This window comes from Sphaerodactylus townsendi, linkage group LG03 (assembly GCF_021028975.2).
Source record: "Sphaerodactylus townsendi isolate TG3544 linkage group LG03, MPM_Stown_v2.3, whole genome shotgun sequence".
Classification (NCBI taxonomy): domain Eukaryota; kingdom Metazoa; phylum Chordata; class Lepidosauria; order Squamata; family Sphaerodactylidae; genus Sphaerodactylus; species Sphaerodactylus townsendi.
This window is the reverse complement of record NC_059427.1, coordinates 126974604-126983361: the sequence shown is the minus strand read 5'-3', so window position 1 is coordinate 126983361 and position 8758 is coordinate 126974604. Positions and strand designations below refer to the sequence as shown.

Sequence of the window (8758 nt, the reverse complement as noted above, 5' to 3'; positions counted from 1 at the left end):
TCTAATAAAATTAATGTTATAATAAACACTGTTCGTTTTTCAAGTGCCTTTAGATTGCCGTTTTATGTTGCTGCAACAGTCTAAGCCGGCTAACTCTCTGAAACTTAGCAATAAGACTTCTACATTGCGAGTTTAAATTAGGTGGAAACTCGTGAGCTTGCGGCTGTGCAGTGCTGACATTATGATCTATCTAGGAATGGGATTGTCTGGTCCTCCTAAATAGTAAGGACTAAGAAAAAGAAGAAGAGTTTGTAGTTATATCCCATCTTTCTCTCCTGTAAGGAGACTCAAGGTGGCTTACAAGCTCCCTTCCCTTCCTTTCCCCACAACAGACACCTTGTGAGGTAGGTGGGGCTGGGAGAGTTCTGCAGGAACCGAGACTAGCTCAAGGTCAGCCACCAGGAATGTAGGAGTGGGAAAAAATATCTGGTTCACCAGATAAAGCTCCTATCACTCATATGGAAGAGAGGGGACTCAAACTCGGTTCCCCAGATAACAGAGCTCTTAATCACCACACCACGCTGGCTCTCAGAACAAAGCGGATACAATTCCTCGAATAACTCAGTTTCCTTTTAAGCAGACGGGAGTCGATCGATGACGCAAAACCCGACCGCCTCCAACCCCCAGGCCGGCAACCAGCCGATCGGAGGAGGTGGGATTAAGTAGATGAAGTGGGTGTGGCCCCGTGTGACCGCGCCCCCCTTCCCCTCGATCCTCCTGATGAGCGGCGCCGTTCTAGGTGGCGGCCTCTGGACGAGAGTTTGCCCCGGCGGGGCGTCGAGGGTTGTGGGCGAGGCTGGACCTCGGTGCTCACCGGAGGTGTATGGGAAGGTGCGTGCATCTTTATTTCGTAGCAAGAGAGGAGATGGGAGCGCTGGTTGGTGGCAGGGGTGGGGTCTGCCTTTGGGCCCTTTGCTCTGTGGGATACAGAGGATGTGCTGCTTTGCTGGAGGAGGCGAGACTGCAGTAAACTGGGGCTGCGAAGGAGCTTTATGCCCTATGGGATTAAAGAGCGGGAGAATTCAGGTGTTTTCCAGGCTGTTCCGTTCTGTGGATTACCTGCTCGGGTGTAGGCGTTTTGCCTTAACCAGGATGAATAGTATTGAGGCATGGAGGGTATTTGGGGTTGCATAGGCCCCCGGGTGATCACTTGGTTAAGGGTACGTGCGGAAGCTGGCCTCCTTGGGCGATTGAGGATTGGCCTTCCAGTGAAGGCATGCACAGTGGAGGAAAGCTCTGGCGTGTGCCACTTTCTGGGTTATGATGGCTGCACAGGGGAGCACGTTTTCCTGCTGGGTGTGTCTCTTTGGGTTTACTTATTGTGAATCCCGCAGGGGTCTTGGGGCGTATTGTTTATTGAGTAGAGTGGATGCTGTTTTGAAAAGAGAGTCTTACGGTAGTTTGGTTGCATTGGCCACCCCCACCCCACCCCTTGGATTTGTACGCTAGGACCCTGAACTGCATTTGTGTGTTGTTTTGTTTCATTAATTATCACTTAGAAATAATTTAGTATATTGGAGGAGGGGGTGCTATTCTGTTCAAGCAGACCGTGAGTTAAGCATGACTTTTTGTTTCTTTGTTTTGTTTTGGAACGTAGCATTGAAACTGGAGCCTTCACTTCCTTCCCAGTTTATTGGCCAGGTATAGCAGGAATCTGTTATCTTTTTAAAAGCCTATGCTGGTACTTGCCTGCTGGTTTTGTTAAAAGAATCCCACATTTATGTTATGCTTTATTTTTGAAGTTTGCTTCAATTATTGAACTAGTACAGAAATGGCATGAGTGTTCAGAACTGAGCCTGTATGTGGAAACAAAATATTTTATCTGCTAATATCCTGCTACTATGCAGGGTCAGGTGCCTATTCATTTTAATAGGCTTAGTCATGCCTAACTCTGCATAGGATTAGGCTGTTAATGAGCAGTTGCTTCTGCTCACTTTTAATTTATGGAGATGTTGCCAACACTGAAAGAGGTATTCCTTTTTCCTGTTCTCTCCCCCCATCCCCCACAATGCATAATTCATATTTACTCTGGAGGCTGTAATACATGGAACTTGTACCACATGAGGACAATACTTTGAACTTCTGCTGCTGCTCAGATACATCCCTATTCTATATAATATGTGTGGAAAACTATTGCCTACAAGGATAATGAAGACATACAGTCTTGCATGTCTCATATGGGATTTCAGTGCACCTCTTGTTTGTTTGTGTTTTGTGATTTATCTCCTTTTTAGACATGTGGTAATTCTTCCTAAGCTTCTTGATTTAAGTACAAGCTAACAGGCATAGTTTTGAGACTGCTGGTATTCTTCATTGTAAGATGCTGAGTTTTAAAGAATGTTTTTAATTAGTTTGTTTTTATTCTGTATGCTTCTTTGTACAGTTTCCTGGAGAGGTGACATAAAAATATTCTAACCAGATAGGCAAGTGTCAGTTCCCATTAGGATCTGGCTTATTCATGTCATTTAATTTAATTCATGTATGTTATTTCATGGTAGGTCTCTGTATGAATGATATGCTCACATTGTTCGGGGGTCTGCTTGCAAAAGGTCCAGTTGCTTAGAAAACATTTACTGAGAGAAACAGGAAAGTATTAAGGTGATAGTGGGAAATATGGTGAAGGAAAGTCTAACTGTCTGGTATTGAGACATGCAAAAAGGGAAGGCGTCTGGGCCAGTTATAGAAAAGTTGTACAAAAAGTGTGACATAATGGCTAGGAAAAAAGGAAATGCGGTTTAAGCAAAGTGCAAAACAACTATAAGCCCAAGAGTGGAGACTCTGAGCTGAAAATTATGTTGTAAGAAATTGGGTGGACTTATGCATTAAGAAGAAAAGCCTAGGTGGCGATGGCAAGTTGGAGAAACATTTCAGGTGAGATGGAACCGGGGCCTGCAGCTCTGAGGGAAAAAACACTGGAATGTTTGAGAAATCTGGATGTGGGTATCTCTTATGATTGGAAGCTGAATCCCAGGATTGTACCAGTCAATATCAGGTTTGGGCTGAGACCATAACATGGGCTAGTATTTGAAGTGCAAGTTACAGGAGCTGACATTTGGACACAGAATTAATCCAGAGCAAAATGTTGGTTAGGAGAGGACTGGACCAACCACACAGGTAGAGGAGGTGAATGGGATCAAGAGCTAACTTCAAGGTACAGTCAGACAGGGTGAGAGGAAGACAAACTGAGAAGGCCCGGTAAGCTGCAGGAGCAAGGCAGAAATCATCATGCAAGTGCACATATACCAGTTTGCAGATAAATGAACCTAGTGTCACAAGAAGAGGGAGCGAATGTTCTGACACCATCTGCTGCAAAGGCTGGCTGCTGGAGAGGTGAATGTGAGTGAGCAGTAAAGAGAGAATGGCTGTTGAGTTTAAACTTGTTGGGTTGGGGCAGCTGGTAAGTAGCTACAAGGCAGTAAAAGGGAACTTTGGTTCATACCACTGGATAGCTTTGCAAAGCATATGGATTCCATAGTGGTGAATATTCTAAGACAGTAGTTTTTATACTTCCTATCTTTGGGGTATACTTTTTATGTCAAAGTGTCTGAAGATTTCTCCTGTATTTGTCATGCATCCTTCATGTACTTCAGAGAATACATACTTCGTCCTAGGACGTGCTAGTAACTGGCCAGACTTGTTGGACCTTTCCTTCTCTTTGACGGGAGTCCAAAATGCACTCAGACATCCCCAGAACTGTGTATGACACAGGAAAAAATGGCAAAAATGGACCAATTGCCTGTTTAGCAAGACTGCTCATAATTTCTGAACTGGCAACTTTTGTCAAGCTTCCAGAGAGCTCTTCCCTGCAACATAGTTTGAAAACCTCTGTTGTGGAACTTTGGAAGTGTAACAAATGAATGGCACTTGAAAAAGAAAGACAAGCTGGAAGAAGTGCAAGCAAGGTGCTTCTTCTATATAAAATTGCAGACTTGTTTATCTTATGTTAAATATTTTCTGGCTGCCTTTCAACATAAGAAATCCACGAGGTGGCCCCCAGTATTGAAAAACCCCTTAAAAGCAGTTCTAGTGAAGCAGGGGAAACTGTGCACACTGAGAAAATGGCAGCTAGTGTGTGGGAATAATAAAAACTCATAAATGAAGCCCTGGTGTCTAAAATGTAAGCAATATTCCAGAAAAGCCACTCTGGAGAGGGTGGTCCACAGCATAGGAGCCATTGTAGTCGCGCGGGGGGGAGCTCCCTGCCCCTAGCTATCTTGCGTTTGGTGGGACACGTGGCCTCCAATGCTGATTTTGTACTCCAACTCCTCAGTTAGAGGAGAAGCTGGTCCTTCTGGTTACTTGGTCCCAAACTGTGCCAGAGCTTTTTACGAGTTAAGAACTGGTACCATAAAGTGTGCCTAGAAACAGCTGGTGGCCAAGGTTCTTTTGAAGAGGAAGTTTGCTCCTCAGAGACAAAAGGGAGGGTGAATTTTTCACTTAAGACATGACTTCAAGTGAGCTCACTTGGTAGGGACTTATTCATTTCCTTGAGTCATTCTTTACTCTCAAGACTGTGTGGTATGATAATGTTTAATCGTGTGGCTTGTCTTGAATAGGTCCTGGTTCTCTGTGGGAATAATTGGGAGATCCATGTGTCAGCTCCTAAGAATGTATCCTTGAGAGGAAGATTCTTCTCCAAGGAGTGCTTTCATTTGCTTGTGAGGTGAGTGTTCTACAGCCATCCTCTAGAGATACAGTAGTTGTGTGGTGTGACAGTTTCGGGGACTTGTGGTTTTTTTTTACGTTTGCTGTATTGCCTGATGATCTGTGAATTTCAACTTGTTTGTACTTTCTCTGGAGTTAATAGGCTCCGCTTTTTGCTCACTGTGTCCATACTGCTGCTGTTTCTGTTTCCATTCTGTTGTTTGCAACAGACTTTATAGTCTTTATGTTTAACCCTGTGGCATCCTTGTGAAGTTGGTTGCTTTTGTTTCTGTTTTACAGATTGGGAATTAATGATGAGAGAGCCTTTCAAGGCCAAACAGTGAGTTGCACCTAATGTGAGCTCTGGCTACTCAGATGCAAGACCAGGCACTGTTTGCTACACTATACAGGCTCTTTCTCAGACGACAGAGGTGAGTGATGATTCGTGTCAGAAAAATCTCCCTTCTGTGATCACCAGAAAGTGTTAACTGGAATGGGCCTGGAACGCAGTGGTGCAACCTTGACTAAAGAAGGTGTAATAGAACAGTGAAGAGAATAAGGTGCAGACTGTCATGAGCTAATTAGGAGTCTGTAGGCAAGCTGTTCTCTCTTGGGCACTTCAGTGTGGGAACATTAATAGTGACTTACCTCACATAGTGTTTGTAGAGGCTAAAACAAGGGAATGAATATAAAGAGCTTTGATGGTGTGAAAGTCGTGTCAAAATATTTCCTACTTGCATATTCTTTTTCTTGGAGTCAGATTCTGCTTTTATAGAGCAGGACTTCTATGAGTTTCCATTTCTGTAAGCTTGATTATCCCAAGCCAGGAACTGACAAGTTTAGATATATCTCAGTCATTGAAAGGCAAGTCACTGGTAGCAGCGGGACTTAACCTGATTCTGTCCCCAGATGGAATCCCTATTGACTGAGCCCCTGGGAAATAAGAAATTACGCATGTAAGTAGTTTTCTCCATGACACTGTTACAGTCTAGACTCCTGCCCAGCTGTTTGCCTTGTAAAAATGTAAATGTTTTTAATGTTATCCCATGTGGCAACTCCAGAAAAGAGACATCTATGCAACCTCTGGCAGACTAATTACATTGTGTCACAAATGGGGCTACCTTTGAAAAGCCTTTGACACCTTCAGTTGGTTCGAAATAACAGTGGCCTTATTAGGAATTGTGATGTCACTCATTGAGTGTAAATCACCTCACGTGAAGTACTTCACTGACTTCCACTGAATGTATGGTTTAATTGAAAGTGCTAGCTTTGTCTTGTAATACTATAAAATTATGAAATCTGGATATATACAGAACCACGTTGTACTGTATGAATTCACCTGTTTACTTTGCAGTAAAGTGCTTTTAAAGTTATGTTGATTTTACCTTGCATATTTTAAATTGGAACTGCCTCAGTGACCTTCTGAAAGGAAGGTAAGGTATCGAACTTCAGATACAGGGAAGAAGTTGGCTCTGAATTTCAGGTTTATATTTATTTTCTAGCAGGTAGTGCTAGAGGATGCATTAGCTATTTTGGCAAAGACTCCAAGAATTGCAGGTTCCTTTCACCTGGAATCCACTTCTAAAGCCAGTAATGAACCAAGCATTCTGATTCCTGGCACACCCATATTTTAATACTGGGTCGCTTACTTAAATTAATCTCCTAGTAGGTCGCTGTTAAATATAGCTCCTGCTTAGGAATACATGTTTCTTTTGTACGATTCCCCTGGGACCTGTTGTGTTGCCTAAGTTGAATAGCTTAGACAAGCTCCTTTCCCTTGTTCAGGAGACAAGAGAATCAGTTTTTCTAATTAAGATTTTGGTCTGCTCTTGTATCTCTTATTTACTTCATCTGCCTTTGTACTTCATCTTCTTAATATTTCTAATTTCACCTGGTTTTTTCTAATTACAACGTTTTTCAAGCTTGTGACATGGGAGTGTTCCTAGAAGATATTTCTGTACACCTCTGTTCTCATTATTATTGTTTTATAACATTTCTACTTAGTAAGGTTTTGTCTAAACAAACAAACAAATAAACAAACCTTCAGTTCTTTGCTACCATGCATGTCTTTGAAACAAAATGATTTTTTCCCTGTGCCAGGTTTTTCAATATGAAATCTGTGCTTTCAGCTGAGAGCTGTTTGACTTTAGGCCATTTCTGACAAGGAAAAAAATGTGCTGCCAGCGTGGAGTGTTTGAAGAAAACTTGCCAACAGGATCTTGTATTGTTCAAAGGGGAAGGGCCTTAGAGAAAGAGGCCAAAGTGCTGTCTATGGCAGTTCTGTGCTGAGGCTGTACTGATGAGCTCTCCAGGGGATTAACCAACTGCTATCTGCCTCTCAGGTTCTCTGCTGTGGAGCAGTCCTGGGTATTGCCCATGAGAGCAGCCAATAGCTGAATGGAGTATTTTGCCCAGGTGTTCAGTAGCAGCAGCTGTTGTGTGGGTGTAAATAGTATGTGCGCATGCAGTTTTTTAAAAAGAAAAGGCAGTTGGCACAATCCTATCAATTGTGATTACATTATGTGTTGAAGGAAGGGTACAGCTACGAGTAACTCTGATAACCATGGAGTGATAATGCCACCACACTGGAAGAGTTGGATTCCAGAATTAGAATGTCAGCATGACTGTGATTGTATGCTTTCCAATTGCCACAAGGCAGAGCTCATGAAGGAGTTGCCTGCCCCTATCAGAAACTTAGAACCATGTTTAGTTAGAAGTACAGGTTGTGGAGAGGGTTGTTGACATACAGTGGTGGGAATGGCTCTATTGAGTGTGGCTTAGTATAGAGCCAAACATGGCTCTTTACAAAAGAAACTCAAATCTTTAAGTTAAAGTGTATTGGTGGGGTATTTTAACAGGCTTTGAAAACCATGGGGATTCTCTGATCTGAGAGGGCAGTGCGTTCTGAATAGGGGAAAATGTGTGCATAACCAAGAATTCAACCCAAAGGGAATGTACACACAATGTGAAGGAGACCACATGTGCATCTTGGAGACATCTTGCAGAGCTGTGTGACTTCAAAGTAAACACAAGTCAGCATACCAAAATGTCAGAGTTTACTTGTGAGTGGCCAGGTTGTCACGAGTGAGGTTGCTGAAAACAATTGTCTTGAGACTGTGGGCCAGCCATTGCTGCCAGGCAGCCCCTTACTCTGTTCTCCTTACTTGAACTGTGGCCAAAAGCAGAAGAATGACATACCTGGTACAGGCTCTAAATGACAGACCAGTTGTCTCCAGTGTAGGGCCCATGGATACCGTGGTATTCACAGATGTATTTCCTGGTGCCCCTTTGTTTCTTGATGAAGTGTATGTTCTCTAAAGCAAAGAGCCATTGCTGACTTTGTTCTACTTACTGGAGTGACAGGTGCTTCATAGTAACATTGGGGGCATCACCTCTGTATCTCCAGGGAGTCGCCACTGATAAATGACCCACTCTGTGCCAACATTTTTCATTTTGTGGCAGCTGTTTGTGGTTGTGCATCTTCCAGGGACAGCCATTTTGTAGTGGCACCCATTCCCTGTTCTCAACGTTTCCACAAGATTAGGGACTCCAATACTAGATAAAACAAGTGGTCTTCTGCCCCCCTTCCAGCTGCATGTGAATTTCTCTGGTGTTGGTGGGAATAGGCATTCCCAGCACCTACGGAATGAGGTTGGTACAAAGTGAGAGGGGAGACATTTTTGAAGGAAGAAGGCAAGAACTAGTCTAGTGCAGGCACGTAGAGGAGTTTTGTATCTTTATATGCCTAACTTCTTGACTTGTTTATTTTGTTTGATTTGATGTTGCTGATATTTATCTTTATCAGTTCTGTACATTTTTTTCTTGTGTGTTACACATAGCCTGCTTTTGTAGAAATTATTTATGGGGAACATGATATGGGCTTGTTTCCCTGTATTACTTTTTTCCTTTCGTTTCCTACGTCTGTATCTCACTTATGCTGTGCAAGCAGAATAGTGCTTGTTGAAGGCCTTGATAAGAATATTTCAGCTAATAGTTGCAATTCAAGCAGCCTTGGGGACTGGAGAGATCAGGTAGACTGCCCTGAACTTGGGGAGAGGGGAAGAGCATTGAACAGCATGTTCTTGAATATAAAGGAGCAGTACTGTGTCTGGAG

At 43.1% G+C, this 8758-nt stretch overlaps 1 protein-coding gene across 5 annotated transcripts in view; it reads left to right on the top strand.

Annotated features, from left to right (window-relative positions):
* The first annotated feature begins 697 nt into the window (after window positions 1-697).
* Window positions 698-8758, top strand: part of TBC1D16 (TBC1 domain family member 16) — a 67406-nt gene continuing 59345 nt past the window's right edge. For 4 of the 5 annotated variants that reach the window (XM_048491264.1, XM_048491261.1, XM_048491263.1 and 1 more), the window contains exons 1-3: window positions 698-831; window positions 4557-4663; window positions 4945-5075. The gene's annotated coding sequence lies outside the window, so the exon portion shown is untranslated. Of the gene's footprint in view, window positions 832-1262; window positions 1297-4556; window positions 4664-4944; window positions 5076-8758 lie in introns of those variants that run through there. The other variant, XM_048491260.1, reaches the window with a different exon arrangement.